The sequence below is a fragment of the Cnephaeus nilssonii genome (genome assembly GCF_951640355.1).
Source record: "Cnephaeus nilssonii genome assembly, chromosome: 3".
Classification (NCBI taxonomy): Eukaryota; Metazoa; Chordata; class Mammalia; order Chiroptera; family Vespertilionidae; genus Cnephaeus; species Cnephaeus nilssonii.
In genome coordinates this window covers 96,558,815-96,576,749 of record NC_137074.1, presented here as the reverse complement: position 1 = coordinate 96,576,749, position 17,935 = coordinate 96,558,815, and positions in this window count along the sequence as shown.

Genomic DNA, 17,935 nt, shown 5'->3' with positions numbered 1-17,935 from the left:
CTTGGCACATAATAGGCTGCTAGTAAATATTTGCTGAATAGATGAATGAGTGTATGAATAAATGAAGATAAACATGGATGAGAGTATAGTAAATGTAGCGAATGAAATATTATGTACAAATAAAAATATCAGATGCTGCGCAGCCTGCGTGGCTCAGTGGTTAAGCATTGACCTATGAACCAGGAAGTCACAGTTCGATCCCCAGTGTGGGGCATGCAGGAGGCAGCTGATCAATGATTCTCACTCATCATTGATATTTCTATCTCTCTCTCCTTCTCCCTTCCTCTTTGAAATCAAATATATATATATACTGAGTGGCCAGATTATTATGATCTCTGAACACATAATAATCTGGCCACTCAGTGTATATCCTATATAATAAAAGGCTAATATGCAAATTGTCTCCTCGACCAGGAGTTCGACCAGCAGTCAGGCCAGCCAACCGCCCATGTCCCCTCCCCTTGGCCAGGGTGGTCTGACTCCACCCATGCATGAATTCATGCACCAGGCCTCTAATATATATATATATATATATATGTGTGTGTGTGTGTGTGTGTGTGTGTGTGTGTGTGTGTATACACTGACTGGCCAGATTATTATGCATTCAGAAATCATAATAATCTGGCCACTCAGTATATATATATATATATATATATATATATATATATATATATATATGACATATATATATAACCAGATGCTAGCATCTGTTTATTCATTTACTCAGGAATATTTATTGAACACTACTTCTGCTAAATACTAAGAAAACAAAAGAAAATTAAAATGCAGTCATTGTTAACTTATAAACATAGAAAAATACTATCAATTATATAAAATAATAGCTAACAATCCCAATGTACAACACAAACAATAAAGTTTGTTCCATAAGTGCAAACACGGTTTAACAATAAGAACTGTTTTTCTTCATCACATTGTTAATTAAAAGGGATAAATGTCATATAGTCACAAAAATAGATGACAAAAAGTCTTTTGATAACATCCAAATATTTCTGGCATTTGTGTTGACAAACTGGGAATAGAAAATATGCTTAACACAAGCAGTATAAATTAGGACTGATTATAGATATTATTATAAATGGGTGAATCACTAGAGACTCATTCAAGGCACAAACAAGTGTCTTGTATTGTTACCATTATTCTACATTCTATGAGCTGTAAATTAAAAAAAGAAACAATGGTATAGATAATGTAAAGAAATAAATAAAATGATGATGATTAACATATTTGCATGTGATTGTGTATGAAAAATTAAGCAAACATGTCCATCAAACTGTCAGTGTGCTATCTTGAAAGGAGAAAAAATTGCAGGAATGAGAAATTGTGTCTTTCTCATGTTTCTGTTTACAGTTCTATATTGGCATGATGGGGGTAGTTACAGCACTGAATATATGAAGAGAGGCACATTCCTGCCCTCTTGGAGCTGAATTGATGAAGAGAGACATGATTGCCTTGTGAAACCAAGCACAGTAGGAGTCCTTACACTGACTGTAAGAGAAGAGAGAGGAACCACTCCAGTTTCAGGGAAGACTTTGGAGAGGCACAGTGGTAAGAAGAAGAAAAAATAAGTACTTCCAAGGCAGTGAAAATAATGAGTGTGAGGGATTAAGGACTATAAAAACATAATTTATTTTGTGAGAGCAAATCTTTCCAAGCAGCTAAGAGCTTAGGCTGTAAGGGAAGAAGGAAATTGTGGGAACAGCATGTTGAGAAAGGGGGTTTTGACTAGATTATAAAACTTGGTTATCATATCAAGGAGATGAAGTTTAATTTCATAGCAATGGTAACTATACATTTTATTTATGTATATTCAAATAAATTATTAAAATTTATTTACTCCTTATAATATGTATATTATACACTATTTATAATATAAAATATAGGTTATGTTGTTGAAAAACTGTACACCTGTTTTATATTTCTACATTACCACCAAAAAGAGTTTTACCTAATTGTTTATCAGTTTCAAAAGATACATTTCTAGCCTGGTATATATTGTAAACCAAATGAAAAAAGAATTTCTTTCAGTAAAACCCATCATTGCCCTTCCAGTGGGTCTCAGTGGTTGAGTGTTGAACAATGAGCTAAGAGGTCATGGTTCGTTCCTCAGTAGGAGGCATGCAAGAGGCAGCCAATCAGTGATGCTTATTGATGTGTCTATACCTCTCTCCCTCTCCCTTCCTCTCTCTGTAATGAATAAAGACATATTTAAAAAAAAATCATCTACATCAGAATTTCTATTGAAAATATAAATTACCTGGTTGAAATAAGATACAAACCCCTTCAAAATTTCTTAATGAAGCCCTTTTGGCTTTGTTCTCAGGGAAATCACTCTCAGAAGCTATGCATTCTTGAAACGTCCCTTTGTTTATAACCCGGGAGATTTTGTATCTGGGGAATATGCAAAATACTATCCAGGATGGGTGAGAAAAATGGACAAGAATAATTGTGAAAGGAGTGTTGGGAAAGGAGGACCTGTGGACAGCAAGATTGTTCTCAGGAAGATCTGTTTTAGGATAAAATGTGTATGGCCAATTGAAGACTGGAAATGTATTTCATTAAAACAAACTATGTATGATCTCATATCACCTAGAAAGTCTTTCTGTAGTCAAGAGGAAAAAGGGTGTCAGTTTGTAAAACACTTCTATTGAGAAGAAAGAGTCATTTGTACATTTGTATATTTAGATCGCTGGTGTTAGCACTGACAATTTTCTGGTTACCTTACAGAGAGATACAGATACATTTAACAATTGAATTTTCCAGAGTTTTGAGGATCTGGAGGAGATCTCTTTATCATTTCAGCACACAACAGCTATTCTTCTTCAGAACTATTAATCTGCCTTTGTCTTTGAAATTTTGAATCATATAAATATTTGTGTTTTTCTCTTTGTAATGAATAATAAAAGATTACAACCAAATTATTCATCACTAGAAAAAACAATGCATACATAGTTTATGTAACTTTATCACTAGCTTTATCTTATCTTCTTATCCTCGTTTTGCTTTAGTTCTTATGGATTTTTAACACTGAAAAATATTTTGTAGAAAGAAATAATTTGTATAGGTAAATAAAATCATAATACATATAAAAGTGAAAATTTCTCTCCTATTCTCAATTCACAGGCCTCCTCCCCACAGTCAACCACTCTCACCAGTGTCTTGGGTATCTTGTGCATTCCTTTAAAGGTAATTTATACATTTTCAATTGTATATGCATCCTATATCACTTCACATCAATTACAGTTTAACAACTATTCTATGTCTTTATTTATTTCCAATTTGGCAAAATATAGTATATATTTATATAGTACATTTATATTCTCTTCTTTTGTAATATCTATTTGACATATTTTGATCTCCTTATTCCATTTTCCACATTTCTCAACTCCTCTGTCACATTAATCATCTGCTCATCTCTTTTCATTACTTTCTGGGAAATTCTCTCAGCTCTCACTTTTTATTCATTAATTATCTCTTTAACTGTGTCTAATTTGCTGTACAAGACCTCTATGAAATTGTTTAACTTTGTTGACTATATTTTTCCTTTCTAGAAATTATATTGAATTCTTTTGAAAATCTGCCCATTTGTCCCATATTTAATAGATATAACATGCAAAAGGTCATCTCAATTATCATATATCCTTATTTATCTTAAATTTCATTGAACTAAAAAAAAAGGTAGAAAACTTTATAGGATTTGAACATATAATATTTTAATACATTTTAAGTTAACCTGGACCTGAGTTAGCCTAAGAATCTAATCACAATTTCAAACATTTTAAAAAAGAATTTTTTCATTACTCATTGTTATGGCAGCAATTAGTCCATGGTGTGAGAAGTTGTTTTTTCATTCAGATGCTTGTTCTTTCTTCTACCCCTTTATTTAAATAAGGGGTGAGACTAATATCATTGTAATTAACCTGGTTATTAATTAACTGGTGACAGAGGAAAGATATTTGTCTGTCAGTCACACCTGGGAGAGGGTCATTAGCCAGAATGGGCGTGGCCACTGCAAGTGCTTGAAATCTGAGATAAATAAACTCCTGAACAAAGGAGTTCCTCCTTTTGCTCTGTCTTGCTCTCTTGGGACTCTTGTTGCAAGGGATGTATTCTCATGCGCCTGCATTTTCCCACATGGCTCATGGCCATATGGACCACACACACTGGACTAATGGACTACAAATAGCCTGATGTTCTGGCAGACTCAGCTCCACCATGGAAGGGAAACTCGACACTGGCTTTGCTTTTAGCTCTACTGACTCCTCAGCTGACCTTTTCCAGGACTGGTTTAAGGGAAATGGGACTTTGAAAACCGAATGATGTAATTCCATGCAAATAAAGCTTTCTACCACATCTCATCTTCCCGTGGGGGCTTCTAGAAATTCTTATTCCAGTAGCGCCCCAAGAACCCATTCCCACTGGCAACCAAGAAGGGCAATCCATGTAATTCTCTGATAACAAGACCATAAGGAAATCATTCATACATATTACAAGTCATACAATGTCTATTTTTAAAATTATCTGGATTTTTTCACATTTATATGTCTTATATTGTATTTTTAATTCCTATGTTTACATTTCACTTTAAAGATCCTACCTTGTTATTTAAATGAGGATTCATTTATATAAATAGGAATGTTTATTTCATAGTTTTATGTGACCTTTCAGCACTTACATTCTCTTATTTCCCCATGTGCTCTATGATTTTGAATTATGACCTTATCTTCAGTGGGGATTTAAATGATGTTTCTTGTTTAACCTGGGGTAAGACCATACCTTCAAAAGTAATTTTGCATTCATGTTTTCCAGCTATTTACACATGTCAACTACTTGGAATCACTTCCTAAGCTAAAATAAGTTTAGAGAAATGATTTTCTCAAAACTTTCTTTCTATACTTGCAGGCATTTTATTCTTTCTAACTCACATTTCACACAATGTGCAGCCCTTCTGGGGCTCTGGTTTATGCAGGGTCTTTGATTTCCCTCTTACAGTGCTCCAATACCTTGTTTCCTGTCCTCTTTAGGAAGTAAAACCAAAGCCAGTTGGTTCCCAAGACAATACTTCCTTTTTCTACCATGTACTGCCTACAATCAAGCGATAGAAGCATCAACTCATGCATATAAATGGTTTTCAATTTGCTGATTATTTTCTTTGTATTTGGCACCTAGATATTGCTTTCCTTTTATGTTTTCAAGATTAATAGGTATTCAAATGAAGTTCTAGTGCTATTTTGTTACAGAGAACCAGAATAAATCAAGCAATGCTCAGAGAGTTTGGAGTCACACTTTATTCACCGAGGTGGGCTTAGAGAAAATGAATTCAAATTCTAAGCAAAGCTACAAGCAGAACTTCCCTTTTTATTACAGAGCCAGCCCTAGGTGCACTTAGTGGTTATCTCGCTGCTGGCCTTGAAAACAACACAGTTCTATCCAATTAAAAAATACACCTGGCATGGCATTGAGAGTATGGGCATATCTAGTCTCTGGCCTGCAAGGTCAGACAGCTAAGTTTATCTTCCTCATTATTCAAGCAGGCTAAAGCAGGCTAGAAAGCAAAGTTATTTATTTATTTTTTTAGAATAAGAGGCCATCTAAAAAATAGCAGAGAATTCCAAACAGTAGTTTTACAAAATACGGGTTAGCCTTCTCAATTTTATCCAGAATCTCTACACATTTATATTGATAGAATGGGGAAGTTATTTCATTTTACTATGGTGTTTTACATCCTGACACTTCATACATGTGAACTCTTTCATATGAATTTTGCAATCAATTTGTCAGAAGTGTTTTTAATCCTATAGATTATTTATTGAATAATCTTAAGAGAATTGGGTAGAGGCAGCACACTGTTCCCTAACAAAAGTTTTCCCATGTTGCATTTTCCCATATTGTAAATATGAAACTTGGAAATAATTAAACTAACCTAAAACCTATAATTAATACCACAGATCTTCATTTAAAAATAAATTGTTGATACTACCTTTATATAGAAGCCCTACATTTTTCTCTTCACCAACATACTTTCTTAGGTTTCCTGGTTCCTCAAAACAGCAGTGGACTTCATTTCTACTTTGAAGTTTGCCATGTAAATCACAGCAATGATGCCTGACCACTTAAATATGTGTTCTGCAAAAAATGTTTAATTCCCAGTTTGCTTACTAGATCCCAAATTTAGGTTAGCCCATTTCTCATTAATTATTTCTAATCATTACAACTAGAGTTTTAATTAATTCATTAGAAGATGTTCTATTTTAGTTCTGGCATCACATATTATTTTGTGTGTCTGATAAAATTAATTATTTTTTATTTTCCAGATACCGTATCGTTGTCTACATTTATATTCCAATTTCCTTAGACCTAACAACTGCTAAAGCTATACTTTTCTTAGCATTGTAAATATTTTCTAGTTATTTATGCATTGTCCCAATCTGCTTTACTTCCCCTTTTGAAAAGGTGGACATTGCTATTTCAAAATTTTAGTGTTTTATTTCCACTTCTAGGTCTCCCAACTATCTCCTGCTTTTTCTTCTGGGTATCCCAAACTATCTCCTGTTTTTGTTTTGTTTTATTTTTGAATTCTCATCTGAGGATATTTTTCCATTGATTTTTAGAGAGAGTGGAAGAGAGAGGGAAAGACAGAGAGAAATATGGATGTGAGATAAACACATTCATTGGTTGCCTCCTGCATGAGCCCCAACCAGGGCCTGGGCCCCGGAGGAGCCTGCAACAGAGGCACGCGCCCTTGACCAGGACCTTTAGGTCCACAGGCCGAAGCTCTATGCACTGAGCCAAACTCGCCAGGGCTATCTCCTGCTTTTTATATAAGGATATGGGATATTTTATTCCTTCATGCTAAACTCATTTTTTTTTCTCCCAAATAAGGAATAGATCCTTATTTGATTCTTTTCCTTACCACTAAATTCTGTGTCTCAACAATTAATAAATGGCCATAAGAAAGTCATAATGTTGGATTCATGATAGGATTCATTAGAGAGCATTCATCATTATGTGTATTTATCTGAGCTGGATATCCAAAATAATTTGAGTCCTGATTTTAGAGACTTCTAGCACAAAATGGGAGCATGGGATAATTTTTAGATATGCAAATTTCTGCTAGTAAAATACATATTTTTCCAAGATTTTCTTAATGTAAATAAAAATGGTAAGCAATTTCAGATCAGGAGTCATGGCTTATACATATATTTTCCATATCACCAACTTCATTGACATAGTTACAATCACACTTTAATAATAGTTTATTGAATTAAATTCTATTAGAATTATCCCATCAGACATTGCCCACATGCTCCAGGTCCCTGAATCCTTCACCTCAGGGGTGTTGAGTTAGAAAGGTCAATTCTAAGGTATTTTACATTTCTATCTGGATCACCGTGACATCTTTTGCAAATCTGAGACTGTCAAGAACTATCAGGAAAACTGTCCTGAAATCCCTTCTGAGTAGCTAGAAGGTTATTTTCCCCCAATATACCCAATATGTTGGACAAAAAATTTGTTTGACAAAGAAATCCAGATGAGTGATAATGATGTCTATAAAGAACTCAATCTGGGGTCCACAGTTCACACCAAAGTTCTTCTTTTTTAGTTATTTCTTTCCACTAAATCCAAAGTCTTACTCTACTTTCAAAAACTTTAGTTAACATAACTTTGATTATCATATAGAATCGCCTGGAGAGCTCTGAAATATAGATTGCTGGAGTCCATCCTCAGAGTTTCAGGTTCGGTAAATTTTGGTTGGGACTTGAAAATTTGCATTTTTAACAGGTTCCAAAGTACTGCTGATGCTGCTGGTCCTGGTGTCACAAGTTGAAAACCACTGTACCACATATGCATTGGTTTTTCAAATTTGATGTTTAAAATTCTTGAATCTCCCCAAATTAATTTATTTTATACCGCTGTACTTTTTATTTGAATATAACATCTGGAACCCCGTTATTCTATGCACTTTTTTTTCTTTCTCTTTTGAAAACACTCACTTATTGTTTAGCATTTCTTTTTTTTCTTCACATTTTTGAGATGACTGGCCAGTGTTCATTATGAAACGGATCAAAGATGACTGTGGATCATAGTTTGTATTATGCACTTATTTATTTATTTATCTCCCATCTTCTTCCAAAAATAATTGAGATAGATCAAAACAAAGCTAATTAGACCACAAAGTTATTGACACCTGGGCCTGATTTCTTCAGCTCCTTGTTTGGGATGAGTCATCCTGGTCCTAATTACCTTCCCACAACTCGAGAAACCACACTAGCCAAGGCAAGACTCGTAGTGAGGATGATGAGACAACCCCAGACGCTGGTCTCATTTTCTACCACATTCCAATACACCCTCTTCAGAGTGCCTGATTTTGCTACACTTAGTGCCTCCGTCTATCTGCTGCCTGCCTTGGAGCAGCTGCAATGTATTTACCGTCAATTGAGAAAGAAATCTATATTTATCCGGATGTGGTAGAAGCTGAATTTCCCAACAATTGACAAATTAGTCTGCAATGCGAAGGCAGATAGAAATAGCCTACAGTATGCCATTATGTTGTGACATAAATATATGGTCTCTTCCCTCAACTTATGCCAGAAGCAAATGAACAATGTTTCTGCAACATGAGTAATTTCTCATCTACATTAGTCTGCCTTTTGTCTTTTCTCTCTCTGAGTTCTTAATAGTGATAAGGGAAAATCATAACAACTTTAGTGAAATTTACACTTTGAAATTTATATCAGCAGTTAATAAAATCTCCAAATGCTACTTGTTAAGTTATTAATTTAATAGAAAATTAATTTTATTCCATCTCTCTCCCTCTCTTTGTATATTTAAGTGTGTGTATGGGGGGAGGGTATACACATGTATCTGTATAGTTCTTTCATCACAATATACTATACATCTTAATATAGACTGATGAGGCTTTTTATACATAGTCAGACAAATTTTCACTGTAACTATAAATAGATTTATGTATCCAAATTGAATCATTTCTAATGAGGTGGTAGAGTCTAGCAATTAGGAACATAAATCAGAACTTCTTATATTAAAAACAAACCTTGTTCCTTGCTCTCTACATGATATTTGGTAAGATAACTATCCTCTCACAACCTGCCTTTCCTTACCTTTAAACAAATATCAGACATGTGACCTTGTTTTAGGTATGAAATCCATATTATATACAAAGCCAGGAACATTGCATTTAATATTGCTGAAATTTTAATGGGACTATTGTAGTAATTATTGAGTATTAGTGATAAAATACAGATAGTAAAAATATGGCATTCTTCAGTATATTAGTCCACCATGTTGGCATGATCCCGGTGCAGTGCTGAAAAGGATCAACTCTGTGTAACAACTCACATACCCACCATCTGAAATAGAAACCCATAAAATTTTAGATATTGCAGAGCTTTGTTCAATATATATGTAAGTTTATATATAACTTCTCCCCTTCCATGACCACGCACTGTACTCTTCTTGACCATCTACTACTTCATAAATCATTTCTAAAGTTTATAAGAGCGGCTAAGGATCAGAGGGACTGGCCCAGTGGGTGCTCCTTGAACACTTACTGAATAATGGAAGAGAGTTAAAGTCCTCACAAATCTATTATATATAGGTAAGATCTCATTTTACTTTTTGTGTGCACAAATGTATTTAAATTGTCACTGCACAATTGGAGAAGAAAGCATTTCAGCATCCCAATGGTAGTCAATAGTCAATTTGTTTTTCTATCTGTGGCAAGGCAGTTGCTAAATCTCAGAATAATTTATTGCCCATAAGGTGTTTGAATATAGAAATGATCTCTATCTGCCTCTCTTGCTCTCCCTTCCTCTCTCTCTAAAATCAATGGATACATTTTTTTAATGTTCAGAAATGAGACATTCTCTAGATAAACAGTTTATCTAACCCTTAGCAGAAGGATTGTGTCTATATTTTGACACACTTTTACAAGCGCTTTCAAATCTCAAAGTTTATAGTAGTTCCCAACTTTGAAACATCTACCCTCTGTTGATCCAGCTCAGCATGAATTGCTTATTCTCAAAGACCAAAGCAAAATTCAGAAATTAGTATGCTATGTTTAGGCAACTCTAAAAAGTCATTTTATTTATGTTCATATTTTAAAATATCTATATTTATATTTTACAAGGCATTGTATTTTCAATTTTTATTGATTAAATACAAATAAACTTCTCAAGTTATCTTATCAAAAATGTGTATGGAGAGGGAAAAAAGCTAAAAAATAAAAAGACCTTTCCAGCAGACTTAGCACTCAGAGCTTAGCTTCTAATGCCATTCTCCAACACAAGAAACCAAGGACTCCATGAAGACGTGTCTGATTCTATAAGTGGGCAGGAAATGTACGAGAAGAACCTTGAGCATCTTATAGTTCCAGAAAGTAAAGAAGCGCAAAACAGAAACAAACAAAAAAGCCCACACAATAATGGGAGACATAAAGCGGATATATGTGCCTACTGGAAAAGCTCCCCATGGCCAAACCTGGAAAAATTTCATTGGAAAAAAAAAAGAAAAACAGTGAAGTTAAGAGAGAGGGAGGGAAGGAAGGAAGGTGGGACGGGAGGAAGGCATATTGGGTTATATCTCAAGGTGTAAAATAAATATCCATGAGTCTGTACTACAATATATAAATTACTAAATAAGAAGATTAATGGGAAGAAGAGACAACTTTCCAGTGCAGAAGAATTCCAAATTATTTATATAGCTACTCTTTCCTTAAGGAGAGGGAGCACAACTTCCCACCCCCTTAGTGAGGGCTGCTTATGGTACCTTTCTTCCAAAGAGTAAAATATGGGAAGGAAGAAAAATAATGAGTAAAATTTATGGTGGAAAAATTTGACAAAATGAACAGAATCAGGTGATCAAGGTTAACATCAAGAGTGATATCATGTTGATATATATACCTTTGATATATGTACCTTTGATAAGATGTGATGAGAATGGCACTGTACTTCTGTAATCTTCTTCCCCAAAACTTATAAGCCCAGTTTAATGATGACAAAAACATCAGAAAAAATCCCAAGTAAGGGACATTCTACAAAGCATCAGACCAGTACTCCTAAAAACTTGTGTTGACATTATTGAAAACAAGGCAAGTCTGAGAAACTGTCACAATCAACAGGACCCTACGTAGACATGACTTTAGATGCAGTGTGGAATTCTGGATGGGATTCTAGAACAGGAAATCTGAACAAAGTATGGAATTTAATAATATATCAATATTCATTCAGTAATTGTGACAAATATACCATACTAATGTAGGATGTTAATAAGGAGAAACTGAGTCTTACTAGTATGTATACAGGAACTCTCTACTATCTGCACAATAATTCTATAAATCTAAAATGTTCTCAAATAAAAGGTTATTTTTAAAAGACTCATTTAAATTATATTTGAGCAATTTACTATGAATTTCATGAGTTTCAAATTCAAGCAATTTTCAACAAAGGAAGAAATTTTTGTCATTTTTCTAAAATCACACAATTATATAGTTTGATGTCACTCACTTCCATATATAAACACTGACACAATGATATTTAACAAATTATTTGAGTGTGGTATAATTAAGCAGAAATGGTGTGTGCGTGTGTGTGGGGGGGTGCATTTTATGTATCACAAATGAAATTGCAATTGATTTCCAGTAATTCTTCTCCTGAGCAGAGTTGGTTTTGCATTTGAAAATTGCTCTTAGAGGAAAACTAAAGCCAAAAACAGACCTCCTATCTTATAATTGATATTTTAATGGAGAGGTAACCCCTGAAAAATTACAATTAATTGAATTTTCTTTCTCCATTTCTTTTTCTCAGCTACATTGAAGGTAAAGGTGAGAGTGTAAGTACTTCTATCTGGAGAACGTTTTAGGTAACAATTCATAATAATTATTTTAACAGCAAGAACCCTTGTCTATATTACTCATTTTCCTGGAGCAATTTCTCTCCATATTTGGTTTATACAATTAACTGAAATGATAGTGGGCATTATGCCTTTAAAACAAAACTAAATTAAATGGTAATGCAGTAATCCATCAATTACAATGGGGCTACTGATGGATCCAAATGGCTTAGTATGAAAATATTTTGTTGGATTAATAATATATTTAAAACTATGTACTCACCATTACAGCAGGGACTGAAATACTGTTTTAGTTAATCTCTCGCTGTCAGTGCCTGGAAGTTTTTACAATCAAAAGGATTATTCTTTACCCGCACATAAAGATGGGTAACACTATTTGAAAGTCCCATTTAAAATATCTGAGATTCCTGATTAACAGTTACAGTAAATTGGGGATGGGGTGTCATTTGAATTTAACATCAGTTACCAAAATGACTATATATGAGCAAATATATTATGGTATTATATCCACATTCCTGGTGTGTTTTTTTCCATATTAGTTTTCATAAGAAGTGCTTTCAATGATTTGTGTATATATGTAACAAAATTCTAATATTTTGAGTATAGCTCTACAAACATATAACAATAAAATTCTGGCCTTAAATATGCTTTAGCTTAACATCAGCCCAAAATACCTACCCATGCACATATTACATTTCATACATAGATAAAATGATTTTATTAATGTTTCCCCATTTCAACTAAACAACGGTCATTTTCATCAGAATTCTTTTTAATAATTCTAAAAGGTAACACAGCTCAGCAAAGGCTAAATAATATCCCCTGCAGCCTAGAATTCCCAGGAATCTTCAAGGCCCTAAGTTGTTTTTAAAATATCTTTAGTCCAGAACATTCAACACTTAAGGCCGCATCTTATTAGCTCTGTTACATTTCCTGCAAAATTCAAATGGGGATGCTTCAAATAGCAAACCATATGGTCTGCTCCACATTTAGAAGTTCTTTTTCATTTCCAGAGGGATGTCTCTACATCAAATATGAACAGAAATATCTGAATGTACTTATTGTCCAGGAAAAAAAAGGCAAATTTGTATTTCTTTACCCCTCCTTAGCAATGAGACTATGGGACACAGGTGGAGAGTCCGGAGGAGGGAGATAGACTTCCCACTTCTTTCCATGGTTACTGCCAGCCTTGCAGAGACCCCTCACCCACAGGAATTGACAACCTCTGAACAGCATGGTCATGTTTTTTTTTGTTTTTTCCCCCAGCGAACTCCAATCATGGGTCACTTACAGTGAAATGAAAGGAAGACCTTTTCCTCCTTAATTGAAGGATACCAAAGGAGGAAAGGAGACACAAGAAAAATGACCACCATGAAAAGGAAGTTAAAATTATTTTATTGAACTGGCAGCATTGCTAGCCACCCAGTGTATGAAGTAATAACCATCAGTCACATTATTACACATGATTGATAATTATGAGTGATCCTCAGCTCCTCACCATCTATCCATCAGCATCTCAAGGAGACATTATTCATACTGCTCTCAGCATGGCTCTCTTCTGTGGCAAAGCCGTCACTTCACCTTCCTGGTATCACAGGCTGCAAAATGCAGCATGGAAATCCATTAAGCTTGGTAGAGAGTGGGGCTATTTTTAAATGGTGCACGTAGCTTTTTAAGAGAAAGTGGCAAAAACAAGTAAATTTTAAATCCAAATTATTTTATTCTGAGGTGCACCTGAATTGTTACACATGGATAAAACTTATCACCAAAGAACATGATGAGAAAAAAATAAATTTAAAAAAAATCTAAGTTTTTTCTTCTATGCCCTCACAAAACACTCTTGCCTTTAATGTAGTAAATTTTCATTTTTAGCAAAGTAGGGATTTAGGAATAGGTCTGCAGTTGTCCTGGGTGTTCAGGTTGTAGCATTCTTTGATATTTAGGGAATAGCAGCCTTTAATATTTGGTCAAACAGTAACCGATAAGTTATGGGGTAATGATATTAGATTTCATTCATACAATGCTTAAAGTTTCACAGTACTAAAAATGTACTATCTGATTTGGAAGCTAGGATTTAAGTATGAGGAAAGAGGAGTTGAGAGATTATATAACTAGAAAAGAGAGGGTTTGTACTAGATCTTAGATCTTGACTATAAATGTTGAGTTATTGTCACTCCTTGATTTTTATGGACTGATGGAAGAAAAGCACTAATTTTCCATAATCTGTTTTAATTCAACAGAGAAACTTCTTCTGATTGTTCAGTATTTGCACATTGATTGAATTACTTAGGGAATGATCCAATTTTTAAAATTCTTCCCTTTATTTTATTTCCATCCCATTTATCCCCCAAATACCCTCTTCCACCATTACCCACCCACCCCTCCACCCCACAGTCACCACACTGTTGTCCGTATCCATGAGTTCTTTATCTTTTTACCCAATAACTATTTCAGAAATACCCTATTCCATGATTAAAGATAGGACAACGACAGTAGAAAGACAATGAAGAATCCAGTTTCCTACCCCATGGCATGGACTTCTGCAAGTTTAAGGAAAGCACTTTATCCCACTCTCAGCCTCTCCTGAGAAGCCCTGCTTCCAAGAGAACAGGTGGTAAAAGTAAGGAGGAAATAAAAGGTGCATAGAGTTCTAAAAGCAGGTGCTTGCACATGTTGCATACAAAGACTTAAAATAAAATTCCCCTGCTTGTTTTTTAAACCACTGTGAAGAGCCCCAAGTCACACGTTGCCCACCCTTCCATTTGTCATCACGGAAAGTAAGGGCTGAGTCCACACTTTCTTTGATTGTTGGTTCTACCTTAGCAGGCAGGCAAGATACATCCGTGGTGGTGGGGAAAACAGTGACAAAAGTCAGCTCTCTGTGTCCTCTTAAGCTCTGCAAGTCACTCTTTGTCTCTAAGACTAGAATGCAGTATGATATTACCATTTGTGATTTTTACTTTATGAAAACAACAAACTTAAAATAATTGCAGTTTTTTGTCATTGTTGTTGTTTATATTTATCTGAAACAAGACGAGAAAAACAACAGAGGCAATGTCCTGGAAACAGAACAGAGAGAAAAAGCCATATTTTTTTACATCAGACTGCCCTGGCTTTAAATTCTGCCTCCGCTATAGAATTCAATGTGGGCTTATTCTCTCAGTTTTATTTTTCTCTAAAATCAGTGTAACAATGTTTAAACTTAAATAATTCACAGAAAAATTTTATAAAGTTGTGTATATAATGTATAGACCATTCTACACTACCAATGGTTATTTTTTTAAACCCTCACAATTTCTGAATTCTCAGGTGAATGCCTTGAAAAGGGTTTTGTAATGTGCATGTGGGGACAGGGGCTAGAGTTAGGGAGTACAATTAGCAAAAACTAAAATACCTTTCAAGATCCCATCTTCTAATAAGATCTAAGTTGATGTCAGCTAAAATGTTTCAAGATTATCTTTGATGTCATCTCACTAAATTGTAGAAAGTCTGTCACAAAAATCTTAAATATTCTGACTAGAACTGCAGAAAACATCCATAATCCTATTCAATTTTCTTTCTCTCTTAGGGTCATTCATTCTTCTCTTTCTTTTATTTTTGGTCACTTTTCTCACCCTTCTCTTAAAGAGTCAGAGGAATATTGAGGTAAGAACAGAACTGAGAGCCATAGATGGGTTCTAATCCCACCTCCACCACTAACAGTTCTTTGGTTTTGGAAGCGTTCTTAAACTCTCTGACAGTAATATTGTCAACCTCACAAAACATTTGACAAACGCAGCTATTTGTATAAAGTGCCCACCGAGTGCTTGGTGATCACTCCTTTCTCATCCACTCTTTTCTTTGATTTGCTTACCTTTCTGTTTTTGCTCATCTTTTCAATTTTTTCTCCCTCTCTTATTCTTTATTTTATTTTCTCTGTGTGTTTTTTTTTTTTTACAAATAACTCTGTCATTAATTCTCCTCCTCCTCTTTCATCTCTTTGTGCACTCTCTCAACTCATTTGCTCCTCTTTTGTTGACCTAAGTCATGTTAATTTTAATGTGATTAAAAAAAAATCAGCAAAATTTGACAATGTTTTTCTTTCAAGTCATAAAATATTGTTTTAAGCTGCCCTTGTTTCCATCAGGAAAACTATAATCCCTTCCAAAATAATTTTTACATATGCTAGAATTAAAATGAGAAAAATAAACTTGTAGCTTGATGTACATTAAAAATATTTTTATGTTGTGAGTCTTTGATCTCATAGAAAACACAATCAATATAAAACAATTCATTAAACAGAATCAGCCAGATTGTTCTCAGATATCTTATTAAAATTTGGCATTTATATTGACTTAATAAAAATTATCTTTAGAGTAGGTTATTTGTATATATTTTACTTATTTAAACAACTTCTTAGTAAATTGAAAAATCAATGTGATTTGTCCTAAAATATAACTTCAATTTATAATTTTATATTTTCAATTGAGATTATATGGATGTCATGATTGTATTTTTTATTGTACAATTTTTTGGCATTTTATACAGCTTTTTTGAGTTATAATTTACATAACACAAAATTCACACCTTTTTAAAAGTATGGTTTGATGAGATTTTAGTAAATTTATATAGTGGTGCAACCATCCCTGAAAGATGGTTTTAGAATGCTGCCATTTACATGCTCAGTTACAACCAGTCCTCCCTCTCACCCCAGGTCTAGGCAACTACTGATCTTTCTGTTTCTACAGTTTGTCTTTTCTAGAAATTTCCTGTAAATAGAATCATATAACATGCAGTGTTTTCTGTCTGGCTTCTTTCATTCAGCATGATATTTTTAAGATTCCTCCATATTGGTTCATTTCATTTTACTGCTGAGCACTGTTTCATTATGTGGATTAACACATTTTGTTTATTCAGTCATTAATTCATGAACATTTGGGTTATTTCCAGCTTTTTGGCTGCCATGAATAATGCTGTTATTAACATTTGTGTACAAGATGTAGGTATATGTTTCCATTTCTCTTTGATACTTCATAGTAGAATTGCTAGGTCATATTGTAGGTGTATGAGGTTAACTTTAAAATGTGTTTGTTTGTTTTTCCAAAGTAACTGTACCATCTTACATGCCCATCAGCAATGTTTGAGAGAACCAGTTGATCAACATTTGTGCCAGCATTTAGTGTTATCAATGTTCTTTATCGTGACCATTTTAGTGATTATGTGGTAGTATCTCACTGTGGCTTTAATTTGTACTTTTCCAATGACTAGTAGTACTGACCATCTTTACATGTGCTTACTTGCCATTTGTATCTATTCTTTAGTGAAATGTATATTGATTTTTTTTTCATTTTAAAATTAGTTTTTTTGGTCTCTTATTGAGTTTTAAGAGATCTTTATATATTGTGATACAAATCCTTTATAAGATATATGCTTTGCAAGTATTTTCTGTTAGACTATGGGTTGTCTTTTCCATGTTTTAGTGGTATATATGAAGACTAAAACTGTTAATTTTAATGAACTTGAATTTATTATTATTTTCTTTTACTATTTTTATTTTTTGTGTCATATCTAAGAAATATTACCTACTCCAAGGTAACAAAGATTTTCTTCTATGTCTTCTTTTGGGAGTTGTTCTGGTTTCAGGGTTTACATTTAGGTCTATAGTCCATTTTTACTGTAATGCACTGCATAATGATGTTTCATCAACAATGGACCTCATATACGATGGTGGTCCCATAAGATTATAGGGAAACTGGAAAATTCCTATTGCTAAGTAACATTGTAGTTGTAGTAATGCTGTAGCTGTGGTAATGTTGTATTACAATGCATTACTCATGAGTTTGTGGTGATGCCGGTGTAAACAAACTTACTATCCTGACAACCCTATAAAAGTATAGCACATGTAATTATGGTAGTAACTATACCATCTAGGTTTGAGTAAGTACACTCTATGATGTTCAGAAAATAATGAAACTGCCTAATGATGCATTTCTCAGAATATATCCTTGTTGTTAAGTGGCCTGTGACTATAATTTTTGTGAATGTTGTAAGCTCATGGCTGAGATTC